Genomic DNA, 16,824 nt, shown 5'->3' with positions numbered 1-16,824 from the left:
CTTTTAAAGCCGCTGTTCTATCCTCAGCGGTCCAGGGTCTATATACTAACATAGTTTCGGGTCCTGCATTATTTGGCCCTCGATTTGGGTTTGCCACTTCTACGAGGGGACACTGCCATTCTACCTCCTCTTGTTCCGTGTTATTTTTTGGATGCCGTTGTACTTTAGCTGTGGCCAAATCTTTTACAGGATATAGAGAGGGATCAGACCCTCGAGTTAACATGCGAGATGGTTCCACCCCCCCCCTTGCTTCTTGTCTATCTGTGGCTGGAACCAGCGCCGGTGCAGGCACCGGAATTTGTGGGGGCGGTGGAGGAGCTGGAGGGGCAGAAGGTCTTGCTGCCGTTTCTTCGTCTAGTGTGATTAAAGCCACCTGCAGTTTTTTCTCCTTATTTCCCTTTTTCTGTTGTCTCTTATTATCTCTTAGTTTACTCTGTTCTAACCATGCATCAGAGAAAACGTATTCCTTTTTTCTATCTTGGCCTTTTTTCTTATTGGTAGTCTGTAACATCTCCAGTTTTAAGTTTCCCTGTAACTTTAATATGTCTGGAGTATGGAGTTTTCCTTCAAACCCATGTTTTTTCCTCCATCTCTGACTACTTATTTGTCCTGATCCTGGTTTATATCCTTCCATAAACTTCTCATCTCCCTCTAGTTTGATTTGTTTACTCTGATTTTTCCCATTGTTACCTTTTATTGAATACACTACAAAACATAAAAAATCCTAAAAGCAAGTCCCTGGCATGAGACCTCAGGAGGACACCAACACGGCCTTCTACTGCTCCCTATTAGAGCAGCGGTGTTAGTTTTCAGGGATGAAACCCGTCCTTTATCCTTCAGTCACCAGTATGTTGTTGCTTTTAGGGTGGATCGTGTAGGTTAGTCTAAAACCTATAAAAACACATCCACATAGAACACTGTATATATTTCCAACAACGCCTACTTTCTCTCCCGGTTAATTTCGGCTAACCTCAACCACATGCATGTCTTGGCCACCTACTTATTTAGGTGCCGTATGTCTCACTTGGCCACCTATTCACTTAGGTGCCGTGTTTCTCACCTATGTAGTGTGCTCTCTGTTCCATCACCGAGGTCCTTCAGACATCACCAGACGTCGAGCGCAGTTCTAACCACCGGCCTGATGACGAATTCACATCACAGGTCTTTCTTGCACCCGACTTCGAGTGGCTGTCGACAGACTTCGGTGTCGCTTCTCTCGGCGTACTGGAGACGTCTTCGGGGTTCCTCGGATCCGGCTCGAAGGACCAAATTCTATGTTGGGGAAAGCGCCCGGCGTTTCCACCCCAACTCCACATTTACGAGACACACACTTTATAGTTTTTACTTGCAAGGGTACCCACACTCTCTGCAATGCAAACTACAGCAGAATGTGTTACAAAGGGTGGTTCCCCTTGACTCCTTTATTTATAGTCAGTGGGAGGCGCAAGAGTCATGCAGAATAGGGAGGTGAGAGAAAGTTCTGGTTTTGCTAAGGTGGGAATGCTATTATTAATATAATCTAAAGTATGAGGCTAGGGGAAAACAAAATAATGTATATACATATTTACATTCATTGCTGATCATACAGGAGTGATAACAAAATGATTAATAACAGTTTCTTCAACCTAACAAACCTAAACATTATGCTGGCATTGAAGTGTGTGAATTACCCCGGCCAACCTGCTCTTTTAAATACAGCTTTTAGCAAGTTTTGAAAGGAGGAGAAGAGCAGATAATATGCCAATAATATCGAATATTCTGTGGCGAAGTGGTTTTTGCATAGAAAACAAAGCGGTGAGTTGAAGAGGAATTATATCAGTACTTTGTTTAAAACTGTGTGTAAAAAGCTGTCTCTTTATCATTAACAATAAGTTGTAAAACGTGAATGGGGAGTGACAGTCTTCAAGTTTGTGAGAAGATCGCGCCCTGGTGGAATAAAGGCACGAACAGCTTACAGCAGCTATAATTACCAGGCAGTATTTAGAGTAAAACGGTGTGTAAAAGCTGCCTTTATGAATGAGAGAAAAAAGAAATATATAAAATAGTAAAATGGAAGGGGAGTGATAGATTTAAATTAATCGTGAAGTGGAGCGCCCCCTGTATAAAGTAAAAGTGAGAAAAGCTTACAGCACCTGGTATTCCCAGGTGGTCTCCCATCCAAGTACTAACCAGACCCTAGCCTGTTTAGCTTCCGAGATCAGATGAGATCGGGCGCGTTCAGGGTGGTATGGCCGTAAGCGAGAGACGCTACCAAAAATAGCCCTTTTGCATTACACGCGTCTATACATTCCAGTTAGTCCCATTGGATCCTACTCCTGTTTTTTTTTTTTTTTTTATCTGACTCACACTGCAGCCCCACCATCCAATCGGCAGTGCCGGAACCACACCAAACATTCACCAAACTACTCAGCCGGCAGCCTACCACAATTATTCCATTCTTTCCGCATCCGCACACTTCCTTCTCTTTAACTCCTTTTCACTACCGCACAGGTTAATCGCCGCACGTCCCCCGCCGGCAAACATTACTCCTTTGCCTACCGCATGCACGCTTCCCTTAATGACCTTCTGTTATCAACTCCGCTAACAGCCACAAAATCTCCGCCGCACGAAGCCCACTGGTAGCTGCTGAATCACATGCTTCCCCAAAACGTCGCGCTGTCAGAAAACTGGGAGCTACACACACCAACAAGTCCATACTGCAGGCTGCAGCCAGAACAATTTTCTACATTCAAACATTGACGGCCTCTTCTCTCTAAAAATTCACCAGACCGCTTCTACCACCAGCAAAGAAGTTTCCATCCCTAATTCCTCTGTGATTCCCACTAACCTAAACATTAAGCTGGCATTGAAGGGTGTGAATTACCCCAGCCAACCTGCTCTTTTAAATACAGCTTTTAGAGAGTTTTGAAAGGAGGAGAAGAGCAGACCTTGCTATGCCAATAATATCGAGTCTTCTGTGGTCAAGTGGTTTTTGCATAGAAAACAAACCGGTGAGTTGAAGAGGAATTATATCAGTACTTTGTTTAAAACTGTGTGTAAAAAGCTGTCTCTTTATTATTAACAATAAGTTGTAAAACGTGAATGGGGAGTGACAGTCTTCAAGTTTGTGAGAAGATCGCGCCCTGGTGGAATAAAGGCACGAACAGCTTACAGCATCTCGAATTACCTGGCAGTGTTTAGAGTAAAACGGTGTGTAAAAGCTGCCTTTATGAATGAAAGAAAAAATATGTATATATAATATAGTAAAACGGAAGGGGAGTGATAGATTTAAATTAATCGTGAAGTGGAGTGCCCCCTGTATAAAGTAAAAGTGAGAAAAGCTTACAGCACCTGGTATTCCCTGGAGGTCTCCCATCCAAGTACTAACTAGACCCTATCCTGCTTGGCTTCTGAGATCGGACGAGATCGGGCGTGTTCAGGAAGGTATGGCCGTGAGCGAGAAAAACTACCAAAAACAGCCCTTTTGCATTACACGCCTCTATACATGCCAGTTAGTCCCATTGGATCCTACTCCTGTTTTTTTTTTTTTTTTTTATCTGACTCACACTGCAGCCCCACCATCCAATCGGCAGTGCCGGAACCACACCAAACATTCACCAAACTACTCAGCCGGCAGCCTACCACAATTATTCCATTCTTTCCGCATCCGCACACTTCCTTCTCTTTAACTCCTTTTCACTACCGCACAGGTTAATCGCCGCACGTCCCCCGCCGGCAAACATTACTCCTTTGCCTACCGCATGCAGGCTTCTCTTAATGACCTTCTGTTATCAACTCCGCTAACAGCCACAAAATCTCCGCCGCGCGAAGCCCACTGGTAGCTGCTGAATCACATGCTTCCCCAAAACATCGCGCTGTCAGAACACTGCGAGCTACACACACCAACAAGTCCATACTGCAGGCTGCAGCCAGAACAATTTTCTACATTCAAACATTGACGGCCTCTTCTCTCTAAAAATTCACCAGACCGCTTCTACCACCAGCAAAGAAGTTTCCATCCCTAATTCCTCTGTGATTCCCACTAACCTAAACATTAAGCTGGCATTGAAGGGTGTGAATTACCCCGGCCAACCTGCTCTTTTAAATACAGCTTTTAGAGAGTTTTGAAAGGAGGAGAAGAGCAGAACTTGCTATGCCAATAATATCGAGTCTTCTGTGGTCAAGTGGTTTTTGCATAGAAAACAAACCGGTGAGTTGAAGAGGAATTATATCAGTACTTTGTTTAAAACTGTGTGTAAAAAGCTGTCTCTTTATTATTAACAATAAGTTGTAAAACGTGAATGGGGAGTGACAGTCTTCAAGTTTGTGAGAAGGTTGCGCCCTGGTGGAATAAAGGCACGAACAGCTTACAGCATCTAGAATTATCAGGCAGTATTTAGAGTAAAACGGTGTGTAAAAGCTGCCTTTATGAATGAAAGAAAAAATATGTATATATAAAATAGTAAAACGGAAGGGGAGTGATAGATTTAAATTAATCGTGAAGTGGAGTGACCCCTGTATAAAGTAAAAGTGAGAAAAGCTTACAGCACCTGGTATTCCCAGGAGGTCTCCCATCCAAGTACTAACTAGACCCTATCCTGCTTGGCTTCTGAGATCGGACGAGATCGGGCGTGTTCAGGGTGGTATGGCCGTGAGCGAGAAAAACTACCAAAAACAGCCCTTTTGCATTACACGCCTCTATACATGCCAGTTAGTCCCATTGGATCCTGCTCCTGTTTTTTTTTTTTTTTTTTTATCTGACTCACACTGCAGCCCCACCATCCAATCGGCAGTGCCGGAACCACACCAAACATTCACCAAACTACTCAGCCGGCAGCCTACCACAATTATTCCATTCTTTCCGCATCCGCACACTTCCTTCTCTTTAACTCCTTTTCACTACCGCACAGGTTAATCGCCGCACGTCCCCCGCCGGCAAACATTACTCCTTTGCCTACCGCATGCAGGCTTCTCTTAATGACCTTCTGTTATCAACTCCGCTAACAGCCACAAAATCTCCGCCGCGCGAAGCCCACTGGTAGCTGCTGAATCACATGCTTACCCAAAACGTCGCGCTGTCAGAACACTGGGAGCTACACACACCAACAAGTCCATACTGCAGGCTGCAGCCAGAACAATTTTCTACATTCAAACATTGACGGCCTCTTCTCTCTAAAAATTCACCAGACCGCTTCTACCACCAGCAAAGAAGTTTCCATCCCTAATTCCTCTGTGATTCCCACTAACCTAAACATTAAGCTGGCATTGAAGGGTGTGAATTACCCCGGCCAACCTGCTCTTTTAAATACAGCTTTTAGCAAGTTTTGAAAGGAGGAGAAGCGAAGACCTTGCTATGCCAATAATAACGAGTCTTCTGTGGCGAAGTCGTTTTTGCATAGAAAACAAAGCGGTGAGTTGAAGAGGAATTATATTAGTACTTTGTTTAAAACTGTGTGTAAAAAGCTGTCTCTTTATTATTAACAATAAGTTGTAAAACGTGAATGGGGAGTGACAGTCTTCAAGTTTGTGAGAAGATTGCGCCCTGGTGGAATAAAGGCACGAACAGCTTACAGCACCTAGAATTACCAGGCAGTATTTAGAGTAAAACGGTGTGTAAAAGCTGCCTTTTTGAATGAGAGAAAAAAGAAATATATATATATATAAAATAGTAAAATGGAAGGGGAGTGATAGATTTAAATTAATCGTGAAGTGGAGCGCCCCCTGTATAAAGTAAAAGTGAGAAAAGCTTACTGCACCTGGTATTCCCAGGTGGTCTCCCATCCAAGTACTAACCAGACCCTACCCTGCTTAGCTTCCGAGATCAGACGAGATCGGGCGTGTTCAGGGTGGTATGGCCGTAAGCGAGAGACGGCACCAAAAACATCCCTTTTGCATTACACGCCTCTATACATGCCAGTTGGTCCCATTGGATCCTACTAATGTTCTTTTTTTTTTTTTTATCTGACTCACACTGCAGCCCCACCATCCAATCGGCAGCGCCGGACCCACACCAAACATTCACCAAACTACTCAGCCGGCAGCCTACCACAATTATTCCATTCTTTCCGCATCCGCACACTTCCTTCTTTTTAACTCCTTTTCACTACCGCACAGGTTAATCGCCGCACGTCCCCCGCCGGCAAACATTACTCCTTTGCCTACTGCATGCAGGCTTCTCTTAACGACCCTCTGTTATCAACTCCGCTAACAGCCACAAAATCTCCGCCGCACGAAGCCCACTGGTAGCTGCTGAATCACATGCTTCCCCAAAACGTCGCGCTGTCAGAACACTGGGAGCTACACACACCAACAAGTCCATACTGCAGGCTGCAGCCAGAACAATTTTCTACATTCAAACATCGACGGCCTCTTCTCTCTAAAAATTCACCAGACCGCTTCTACCACCAGCAAAGAAGTTTCCATCCCTAATTCCTCTGTGATTCCCACTAACCTAAACATTAAGCTGGCATTGAAGGGTGTGAATTACCCCGGCCAATCTGTTCTTTTAAATACAGCTTTTAGCAAGTTTTGAAAGGAGAAGAGCAGAACTTGCTATGCCAATAATATCGAGTCTTCTGTGGCGAAGTGGTTTTTGCATAGAAAACAAAGCGGTCAGTTGAAGAGGAATAATATCAGTACTTTGTTTAAAACTGTGTGTAAAAAGCTGTCTCTTTATCATTAACAATAAGTTGTAAAACGTGAATGGGGAGTGACCGTCTTCAAGTTTGTGAGAAGATCGCGCCCTGGTGGAATAAAGGCACGAACAGCTTACAGCACCTAGAATTACCAGGAAGTATTTAGAGTAAAACGGTGTGTAAAAGCTGCCTTTATGAATGAGAGAAAAAAAAAATATATATATATATATAAAATAGTAAAATGGAAGGGGAGTGATAGATTTAAATTAATCGTGAAGTGGAGCGCCCCCTGTATAAAGTAAAAGTGAGAAAAGCTTACAGCACCTGGTATTCCCAGGTGGTCTCCCATCCAAGTACTAACCAGACCCTAACCTGCTTAGCTTCCGAGATCAGACGAGATCGGGCGTGTTCAGGGTGGTATGGCCGTAAGCGAGAGATGCCACCAAAAACATCCCTTTTGCATTACACGCCTCTATACATGCCAGTTGGTCCCATTGGATCCTACTAATGTTCTTTTTTTTTTTTTTATCTGACTCACACTGCAGCCCCACCATCCAATCGGCAGCGCCGGACCCACACCAAACATTCACCAAAGTACTCAGCCGGCAGCCTACCACAATTATTCCATTCTTTCCGCATCCGCACGCTTCCTTCTTTTTAACTCCTTTTCACTACCGCACAGGTTAATCGCCGCACGTCCCCCGCCGGCAAACATTACTCCTTTGCCTACTGCATGCAGGCTTCTCTTAACGACCCTCTGTTATCAACTCTGCTAACAGCCACAAAATCTCCGCCGCACGAAGCCCACTGGTAGCTGCTGAATCACATGCTTCCCCAAAACGTCGCACTGTCAGAACACTGGGAGCTACACACACCAACAAGTCCATACTGCAGGCTGCAGCCAGAACAATTTTCTACATTCAAACATCGACGGCCTCTTCTCTCTAAAAATTCACCAGACCGCTTCTACCACCAGCAAAGAAGTTTCCATCCCTAATTCCTCTGTGATTCCCACTAACCTAAACATTAAGCTGGCATTGAAGGGTGTGAATTACCCCGGCCAATCTGTTCTTTTAAATACAGCTTTTAGCAAGTTTTGAAAGGAGAAGAGCAGAACTTGCTATGCCAATAATATCGAGTATTCTGTGGCGAAGTGGTTTTTGCATAGAAAACAAAGCGGTCAGTTGAAGAGGAATAATATCAGTACTTTGTTTAAAACTGTGTGTAAAAAGCTGTCTCTTTATCATTAACAATAAGTTGTAAAACGTGAATGGGGAGTGACCGTCTTCAAGTTTGTGAGAAGATCGCGCCCTGGTGGAATAAAGGCACGAACAGCTTACAGCACCCAGAATTACCAGGAAGTATTTAGAGTAAAACGGTGTGTAAAAGCTGCCTTTATGAATGAGAGAAAAAAAATATATATATAAAATAGTAAAATGGAAGGGGAGTGATAGATTTAAATTAATCGTGAAGTGGAGCGCCCCCTGTATAAAGTAAAAGTGAGAAAAGCTTACAGCACCTGGTATTCCCAGGAGGTCTCCCATCCAAGCACTAACCAGACCCTACCCTGCTTGGCTTCCGAGATCGGATGAGATCGGGCGTGTTCAGGGTGGTATGGCCGTAAGCGAGAGATGCCACCAAAAACATCCCTTTTGCCTTACACGCCTCTATACATGCCAGTTGGTCCCATTGGATCCTACTAATGTTCTTTTTTTTTTTTTTATCTGACTCACACTGCAGCCCCACCATCCAATCGGCAGCGCCGGACCCACACCAAACATTCACCAAACTACTCAGCCGGCAGCCTACCACAATTATTCCATTCTTTCCGCATACCGCACACTTCCTTCTTTTTAACTCCTTTTCACTACCGCACAGGTTAATCGCCGCACGTCCCCCGCCGGCAAACATTACTCCTTTGCCTACTGCATGCAGGCTTCTCTTAACGACCCTCTGTTATCAACTCCGCTAACAGCCACAAAATCTCCGCCGCACGAAGCCCACTGGTAGCTGCTGAATCACATGCTTCCCCAAAATGTCGCGCTGTCAGAACACTGGGAGCTACACACACCAACAAGTCCATACTGCAGGCTGCAGCCAGAACAATTTTCTACATTCAAACATCGACGGCCTCTTCTCTCTAAAAATTCACCAGACCGCTTCTACCACCAGCAAAGAAGTTTCCATCCCTAATTCCTCTGTGATTCCCACTAACCTAAACATTAAGCTGGCATTGAAGGGTGTGAATTACCCCGGCCAATCTGTTCTTTTAAATACAGCTTTTAGCAAGTTTTGAAAGGAGAAGAGCAGAACTTGCTATGCCAATAATATCGAGTCTTCTGTGGCGAAGTGGTTTTTGCATAGAAAACAAAGCGGTCAGTTGAAGAGGAATAATATCAGTACTTTGTTTAAAACTGTGTGTAAAAAGCTGTCTCTTTATCATTAACAATAAGTTGTAAAACGTGAATGGGGAGTGACCGTCTTCAAGTTTGTGAGAAGATCGCGCCCTGGTGGAATAAAGGCACGAACAGCTTACAGCACCTAGAATTACCAGGAAGTATTTAGAGTAAAACGGTGTGTAAAAGCTGCCTTTATGAATGAGAGAAAAAAATATATATATATAAAATAGTAAAATGGAAGGGGAGTGATAGATTTAAATTAATCGTGAAGTGGAGCGCCCCCTGTATAAAGTAAAAGTGAGAAAAGCTTACAGCACCTGGTATTCCCAGGTGATCTCCCATCCAAGTACTAACCAGACCCTAACCTGCTTAGCTTCCGAGATCAGACGAGATCGGGCGTGTTCAGGGTGGTATGGCCGTAAGCGAGAGATGCCACCAAAAACATCCCTTTTGCATTACACGCCTCTATACATGCCAGTTGGTCCCATTGGATCCTACTAATGTTCTTTTTTTTTTTTTTATCTGACTCACACTGCAGCCCCACCATCCAATCGGCAGCGCCGGACCCACACCAAACATTCACCAAAGTACTCAGCCGGCAGCCTACCACAATTATTCCATTCTTTCCGCATCCGCACGCTTCCTTCTTTTTAACTCCTTTTCACTACCGCACAGGTTAATCGCCGCACGTCCCCCGCCGGCAAACATTACTCCTTTGCCTACTGCATGCAGGCTTCTCTTAACGACCCTCTGTTATCAACTCCGCTAACAGCCACAAAATCTCCGCCGCACGAAGCCCACTGGTAGCTGCTGAATCACATGCTTCCCCAAAACGTCGCGCTGTCAGAACACTGGGAGCTACACACACCAACAAGTCCATACTGCAGGCTGCAGCCAGAACAATTTTCTACATTCAAACATCGACGGCCTCTTCTCTCTAAAAATTCACCAGACCGCTTCTACCACCAGCAAAGAAGTTTCCATCCCTAATTCCTCTGTGATTCCCACTAACCTAAACATTAAGCTGGCATTGAAGGGTGTGAATTACCCCGGCCAATCTGTTCTTTTAAATACAGCTTTTAGCAAGTTTTGAAAGGAGAAGAGCAGAACTTGCTATGCCAATAATATCGAGTATTCTGTGGCGAAGTGGTTTTTGCATAGAAAACAAAGCGGTCAGTTGAAGAGGAATAATATCAGTACTTTGTTTAAAACTGTGTGTAAAAAGCTGTCTCTTTATCATTAACAATAAGTTGTAAAACGTGAATGGGGAGTGACAGTCTTCAAGTTTGTGAGAAGATCGCGCCCTGGTGGAATAAAGGCACGAACAGCTTACAGCACCTAGAATTACCAGGAAGTATTTAGATTAAAACGGTATGTAAAAGCTGCCTTTATGAATGAGAGAAAAAAAAATATATATATAAAATAGTAAAATGGAAGGGGAGTGATAGATTTAAATTAATCGTGAAGTGGAGCGTCCCCTGTATAAAGTAAAAGTGAGAAAAGCTTACAGCACCTGGTATTCCCAGGAGGTCTCCCATCCAAGTACTAACCAGACCCTACCCTGCTTGGCTTCCGAGATCGGATGAGATCGGGCGTGTTCAGGGTGGTATGGCCATAAGCGAGAGACGCGACCAAAAACAGCCCTTTTGCATTACACGCGTCTATACATGCCAGTTTGTCCCATTGGATCCTACTCCTGTTTTTTTTTTTTTTTTTTATCTGACTCACACTGCAGCACCACCATCCAATCGGCAGCGCCGGACCCACACCAAACATTCACCAAACTACTCAGCCGGCAGCCTACCACAATTATTCCATTCTTTCCGCATCCGCACACTTCCTTATTTTTAATTCCTTTTCACTACCGCACAGGTTAATCGCCGCACGTCCCCCGCCGGCAAACATTACTCCTTTGCCTACTGCATGCAGGCTTCTCTTAACGACCCTCTGTTATCAACTCCGCTAACAGCCACAAAATCTCCGCCGCACGAAGCCCACTGGTAGCTGCTGAATCACATGCTTCCCCAAAACGTCGCGCTGTCAGAACACTGGGAGCTACACACACCAACAAGTCCATACTGCAGGCTGCAGCCAGAACAATTTTCTACATTCAAACATCGACGGCCTCTTCTCTCTAAAAATTCAGCAGACCGCTTCTACCACCAGCAAAGAAGTTTCCATCCCTAATTCCTCTGTGATTCCCACTAACCTAAACATTAATCTGGCATTGAAGGGTGTGAATTACCCCGGCCAATCTGTTCTTTTAAATACAGCTTTTAGCAAGTTTTGAAAGGAGAAGAGCAGAACTTGCTATGCCAAGAATATTGAGTCTTCTGTGGCGAAGTGGTTTTTGCATAGAAAACAAAGCGGTCAGTTGAAGAGGAATAATATCAGTATTTTGTTTAAAACTGTGTGTAAAAAGCTGTCTCTTTATCATTAACAATAAGTTGTAAAACGTGAATGGGGAGTGACAGTCTTCAAGTTTGTGAGAAGATCGCGCCCTGGTGGAATAAAGGCACAAACAGCTTACAGCACCTAGAATTACCAGGAAGTATTTAGAGTAAAACGGTTTCTAAAAGCTGCCTTTATGAAAGAGAGAAAAAAAAAAAATATATATATATAAAATAGTAAAATGGAAGGGGAGTGATAGATTTAAATTAATCGTGAAGTGGAGCGCCCCCTGTATAAAGTAAAAGTGAGAAAAGCTTACAGCACCTGGTATTCCCAGGTGGTCTCCCATCCAAGTACTAACCAGACCCTAACCTGCTTAGCTTCCGAGATCAGACGAGATCAGGCGTGTTCAGGGTGGTATGGCCGTAAGCGAGAGATGCCACCAAAAACATCCCTTTTGCATTACACGCCTCTATACATGCCAGTTGGTCCCATTGGATCCTACTAATGTTCTTTTTTTTTTTTTTATCTGACTCACACTGCAGCCCCACCATCCAATCGGCAGCGCCGGACCCACACCAAACATTCACCAAAGTACTCAGCCGGCAGCCTACCACAATTATTCCATTCTTTCCGCATCCGCACGCTTCCTTCTTTTTAACTCCTTTTCACTACCGCACAGGTTAATCGCCGCACGTCCCCCGCCGGCAAACATTACTCCTTTGCCTACTGCATGCAGGCTTCTCTTAACGACCCTCTGTTATCAACTCCGCTAACAGCCACAAAATCTCCGCCGCACGAAGCCCACTGGTAGCTGCTGAATCACATGCTTCCCCAAAACGTCGCGCTGTCAGAACACTGGGAGCTACACACACCACCAAGTCCATACTGCAGGCTGCAGCCAGAACAATTTTCTACATTCAAACATCGACGGCCTCTTCTCTCTAAAAATTCACCAGACCGCTTCTACCACCAGCAAAGAAGTTTCCATCCCTAATTCCTCTGTGATTCCCACTAACCTAAACATTAAGCTGGCATTGAAGGGTGTGAATTACCCCGGCCAATCTGTTCTTTTAAATACAGCTTTTAGCAAGTTTTGAAAGGAGAAGAGCAGAGCTTGCTATGCCAATAATATCGAGTCTTCTTTGGCGAAGTGGTTTTTGCATAGAAAACAAAGCGGTCAGTTGAAGAGGAATAATATCAGTACTTTGTTTAAAACTGTGTGTAAAAAGCTGTCTCTTTATCATTAACAATAAGTTGTAAAACGTGAATGGGGAGTGACAGTCTTCAAGTTTGTGAGAAGATCGCGCCCTGGTGGAATAAAGGCACGAACAGCTTACAGCACCTAGAATTACCAGGAAGTATTTAGAGTAAAACGGTTTCTAAAAGCTGGCTTTATGAAAGAGAGAAAAAAAAAATATATATAAAATAGTAAAATGGAAGGGGAGTGCTAGATTTAAATTATTCGTGAAGTGGAGCGCCCCCTGTATAAAGTAAAAGTGAGAAAAGCTTACAGCACCTGGTATTCCCAGGAGGTCTCTCATCCAAATACTAACCAGACCCTACCCTGCTTAGCTTCCGAGATCAGACGAGATCGGGCGCGTTCAGGGTGGTATGGCCGTAAGCTAGAGACGCTACCAAAAACAGCCCTTTTGCATTACACGCCTCTATACATGCCAGTTGGTCCCATTGGATCCTACTAATGTTCTTTTTTTTTTTTATCTGACTCACAATGCAGCCCCACCATCCAATCGGCAGCGCCGGACCCACACCAAACATTCACCAAACTACTCAGCCGGCAGCCTACCACAATTATTCCATTCTTTCCGCATCCACACACTTCCTTCTCTTTAACTCCTTTTCACTACCTCACAGGTTAATCGCCGCACGTCCCCCGCCAGCAAACATTACTCCTTTGCCTACTGCATGCAGGCTTCTCTTAATGACCTTCTGTTATCAACTCCGCTAACAGCCACAAAATCTCTGCCGCACGAAGCCCACTGGTAGCTGTTGAATCACATGCTTCCCCAAAACGTCGCGCTGTCAGAACACTGGGAGCTACACACACCAACAAGTCCATACTGCAGGCTGCAGCCAGAACAATTTTCTACATTCAAACATCGACGGCCTCTTCTCTCTAAAAATTCACCAGACCGCTTCTACCACCAGCAAAGAAGTTTCCATCCCTAATTCTTCTGTGATTCCCACTAACCTAAACATTAAGCTGGCATTGAAGGGTGAGAATTACCCCGGCCAACCTGCTCTTTTAAATACAGCTTTTAGCAAGTTTTGAAAGGAGGAGAAGAGCAGATAATATGCCAATAATATCGAATATTCTGTGGCGAAGTGGTTTTTGCATAGAAAACAAAGCGGTGAGTTTAAGAGGATTTATATCAGTCCTTTGTTTAAAACTGTGTGTAAAAATCTGTCTCTTTATTATTAACAATAAGTTGTAAAATGTGAATGTGGAGTGACAGTCTTCAAGTTTGTGAGAAGATCGCGCCCTGGTGGAATAAATGCACGAACAGCTTACAGCAGCTATAATTACCGGGAAGTATTTAGAGTGAAACGGTTTCTAAAAGCTGCCTTTATGAAAGAGAGAAAAAAAATATATATATAAAATAGTAAAATGGAAGGGGAATGCTAGATTTAAATTAATCGTGAAGTGGAGCGCCCCCTGCATAAAGTAAAAGTGAGAAAAGCTTACAGCACGTGGTATTCCCAGGCAGTCTCCCATCCAAGTACTAACCAGACACTACCTCGCTTAGCTTCCGAGATCAGACGAGATCGGGCGTGTTCAGGGTGGTATGGCCGTTAGCGAGAGCTGCTAAGAAAAACAGCCCTTTTGCATTACACGCCTCTATACATGCCAGTTAGTCCAATTGGATCCTACTCCTGTATTTTTTTTTTTTTTATCTGACTCACACTGCAGCACCACCATCCAATCGGCAGCGCCGCACCCACACCAAACATTCACCAAACTACTCAGCCGGCAGCCTACCACAATTATTCCATTCTTTCCGCATCCGCACACTTCCTTCTCTTTAAGTCCTTTTCACTACCGCACAGGTTAATCGCCGCACGTCCCCCGACGGCAAACATTACTCCTTTGCCTACCTCATGCAGGCTTCTCTTAACGACCCTCTGTTATCAACTCCGCTAACAGCCACAAAATCTCTGCCGCACGAAGCCCACTGGTAGCTGTTGAATTACATGCTTCCCCAAAACGTCACGCTGTCAGAACACTAGGAGCTACACACGCCAACAAGTCCATACTGCAGGCTGCAGCCAGAACAACAATTTTCTACATTGAAACATCGACGGCCTCTTCTCTCTAAAAATTCACCAGACCGCTTCTACCATCAGCAAAGAAGTTTCCATCCCTAATTCCTCTGTGATTCCCACTAACCTAAACATTAATCTGGCATTGAAGGGTGTGAATTACCCCGCCCAACCTGCTCTTTTAAATACAGCTTTTAGCAAGTTTTGAAAGGAGGAGAAGAGCAGACCTTGCTATGCCAACAATATCGAGTCTTCTGTGGCGAAGTGGTTTTTGCATAGAAAACAAAGCGGTGAGTTGAAGAGGAATTATATCAGTACTTTGTTTAAAACTGTGTGTAAAAAGCTGTCTCTTTATTATTAACAATAAGTTGTAAAACGTGAATGGTGAGTGACAGTCTTCAAGTTTGTGAGAAGATCGTGCCCTGGTGGAATAAAGGCACGAACAGCTTACAGCACCTAGAATTACCAGGCAGTATTTAGAGTAAAACGTGTGTAAAAGCCGCCTTCATGAATGAGAGAAAAAAGAAATATATAAAATAGTAAGGGGAGTGATAGATTTAAATTAATCGTGAAGTGGAGCGCCCCCTGTATAAAGTAAAAGTGAGAAAAGCTTACAGCACCTGGTATTCCCAGGTGGTCTCCCATCCAAGTACTAACCAGACCCTACCCTGCTTAGCTTCCGAGATCAGACGAGATCGGGCGTGTTCAGGGTGGTATGGCCGTAAGCGAGAGATGGCACCAAAAACATCCCTTTTGCATTACACGCGTCTATACATGCCAGTTAGTCCCATTGGATCCTACTCCTGTTTTTTTTTTTTTTTTTATCTGACTCACACTGCAGCCCCACCATCCAATCGGCAGCGCCGGACCCACACCAAACATTCACCAAACTACTCAGCCGGCAGCCTACCACAATTATTCCATTCTTTCCGCATCCGCACACTTCCTTCTTTTTAACTCCTTTTCACTACCGCACAGGTTAATCGCCGCACGTCCCCCGCCGGCAAACATTACTCCTTTGCCTACTGCATGCAGGCTTCTCTTAACGACCCTCTGTTATCAACTCCGCTAACAGCCACAAAATCTCCGCCGCACGAAGCCCACTGGTAGCTGCTGAATCACATGCTTCCCCAAAACGTCGCGCTGTCAGAACACTGGGAGCTACACACACCAACAAGTCCATACTGCAGGCTGCAGCCAGAACAATTTTCTACATTCAAACATCGACGGCCTCTTCTCTCTAAAAATTCACCAGACCGCTTCTACCACCAGCAAAGAAGTTTCCATCCCTAATTCCTCTGTGATTCCCACTAACCTAAACATTAAGCTGGCATTGAAGGGTGTGAATTACCCCGGCCAATCTGTTCTTTTAAATACAGCTTTTAGCAAGTTTTGAAAGGAGAAGAGCAGAACTTGCTATGCCAATAATATCGAGTCTTCTGTGGCGAAGTGGTTTTTGCATAGAAAACAAAGCGGTCAGTTGAAGAGGAATAATATCAGTACTTTGTTTAAAACTCTGTGTAAAAAGCTGTCTCTTTATCATTAACAATAAGTTGTAAAACGTGAATGGGGAGTGACAGTCTTCAAGTTTGTGAGAAGATCGCGCCCTGGTGGAATAAAGGCACGAACAGCTTACAGCACCTAGAATTACCAGGAAGTATTTAGAGTAAAACGGTTTCTAAAAGCTGCCTTTATGAATGAGAGAAAAAAAATATATATATATATAAAATAGTAAAATGGAAGGGGAGTGATAGATTTAAATTAATCGTGAAGTGGAGCGCCCCCTGTATAAAGTAAAAGTGAGAAAAGCTTACAGCACCTGGTATTCCCAGGTGGTCTCCCATCCAAGTACTAACCAGACACTACCCTGCTTAGCTTCCGAGATCAAACGAGATCAGGCGTGTTCAGGGTGGTATGGCCGTAAGCGAGAGATACTACCAAAAACAGCCCTTTTGCATTACACGCGTCTATACATGCCAGTTAGTCCCATTGGATCCTACTCCTGGTTTTTTTTTTTTTTATCTGACTCACACTGCAGCCCCACCATCCAATCGGCAGCGCCGGACCCACACCAAACATTCACCAAACTACTCAGCCGGCAGCCTACCACAATTATTCCATTCTTTCCGCATCCGCAC

The 16,824-nt window shown here is 44.3% G+C and overlaps 11 non-coding genes and 2 pseudogenes across 11 annotated transcripts; all 13 read right to left on the bottom strand.

Annotated features, from left to right (window-relative positions):
• Positions 1-2,120: 2,120 nt before the first annotated feature.
• Positions 2,121-2,239, bottom strand: LOC125733818 (5S ribosomal RNA). The gene has a single exon (XR_007393153.1). It is a non-coding gene; the product is annotated as a 5S ribosomal RNA (ribosomal RNA).
• Positions 2,240-3,318: 1,079 nt separating this feature from the next.
• Positions 3,319-3,437, bottom strand: LOC125731268 (5S ribosomal RNA). The gene has a single exon (XR_007391555.1). It is a non-coding gene; the product is annotated as a 5S ribosomal RNA (ribosomal RNA).
• Positions 3,438-4,517: 1,080 nt separating this feature from the next.
• Positions 4,518-4,636, bottom strand: LOC125731329 (5S ribosomal RNA; annotated as a pseudogene).
• A 1,087-nt stretch (positions 4,637-5,723) lies between these two features.
• Positions 5,724-5,842, bottom strand: LOC125733814 (5S ribosomal RNA). The gene has a single exon (XR_007393150.1). It is a non-coding gene; the product is annotated as a 5S ribosomal RNA (ribosomal RNA).
• Positions 5,843-6,926: 1,084 nt separating this feature from the next.
• LOC125733992 (5S ribosomal RNA) lies at positions 6,927-7,045 on the bottom strand. The gene has a single exon (XR_007393322.1). It is a non-coding gene; the product is annotated as a 5S ribosomal RNA (ribosomal RNA).
• Positions 7,046-8,121: 1,076 nt separating this feature from the next.
• LOC125733977 (5S ribosomal RNA) lies at positions 8,122-8,240 on the bottom strand. Its single transcript, XR_007393307.1, has one exon. It is a non-coding gene; the product is annotated as a 5S ribosomal RNA (ribosomal RNA).
• Positions 8,241-9,318: 1,078 nt separating this feature from the next.
• On the bottom strand, positions 9,319-9,437 carry LOC125735375 (5S ribosomal RNA). The gene has a single exon (XR_007394671.1). It is a non-coding gene; the product is annotated as a 5S ribosomal RNA (ribosomal RNA).
• A 1,077-nt stretch (positions 9,438-10,514) lies between these two features.
• LOC125732641 (5S ribosomal RNA) lies at positions 10,515-10,633 on the bottom strand. Its single transcript, XR_007392015.1, has one exon. It is a non-coding gene; the product is annotated as a 5S ribosomal RNA (ribosomal RNA).
• Positions 10,634-11,716: 1,083 nt separating this feature from the next.
• Positions 11,717-11,835, bottom strand: LOC125735122 (5S ribosomal RNA). Its single transcript, XR_007394421.1, has one exon. It is a non-coding gene; the product is annotated as a 5S ribosomal RNA (ribosomal RNA).
• Positions 11,836-12,911: 1,076 nt separating this feature from the next.
• LOC125735168 (5S ribosomal RNA) lies at positions 12,912-13,030 on the bottom strand. Its single transcript, XR_007394468.1, has one exon. It is a non-coding gene; the product is annotated as a 5S ribosomal RNA (ribosomal RNA).
• A 1,074-nt stretch (positions 13,031-14,104) lies between these two features.
• Positions 14,105-14,223, bottom strand: LOC125731833 (5S ribosomal RNA; annotated as a pseudogene).
• Positions 14,224-15,294: 1,071 nt separating this feature from the next.
• On the bottom strand, positions 15,295-15,413 carry LOC125736705 (5S ribosomal RNA). Its single transcript, XR_007395979.1, has one exon. It is a non-coding gene; the product is annotated as a 5S ribosomal RNA (ribosomal RNA).
• Positions 15,414-16,493: 1,080 nt separating this feature from the next.
• Positions 16,494-16,612, bottom strand: LOC125736019 (5S ribosomal RNA). Its single transcript, XR_007395302.1, has one exon. It is a non-coding gene; the product is annotated as a 5S ribosomal RNA (ribosomal RNA).
• Between the last annotated feature and the right edge of the window lie 212 nt (positions 16,613-16,824).

The sequence above is a fragment of the Brienomyrus brachyistius genome, chromosome 2 (assembly GCF_023856365.1).
Source record: "Brienomyrus brachyistius isolate T26 chromosome 2, BBRACH_0.4, whole genome shotgun sequence".
Taxonomy (NCBI): Eukaryota; Metazoa; Chordata; class Actinopteri; order Osteoglossiformes; family Mormyridae; genus Brienomyrus; species Brienomyrus brachyistius.
The sequence above is the reverse complement of the archived record's forward strand: the minus strand, read 5'-3'. Positions and strand labels throughout refer to the sequence as shown.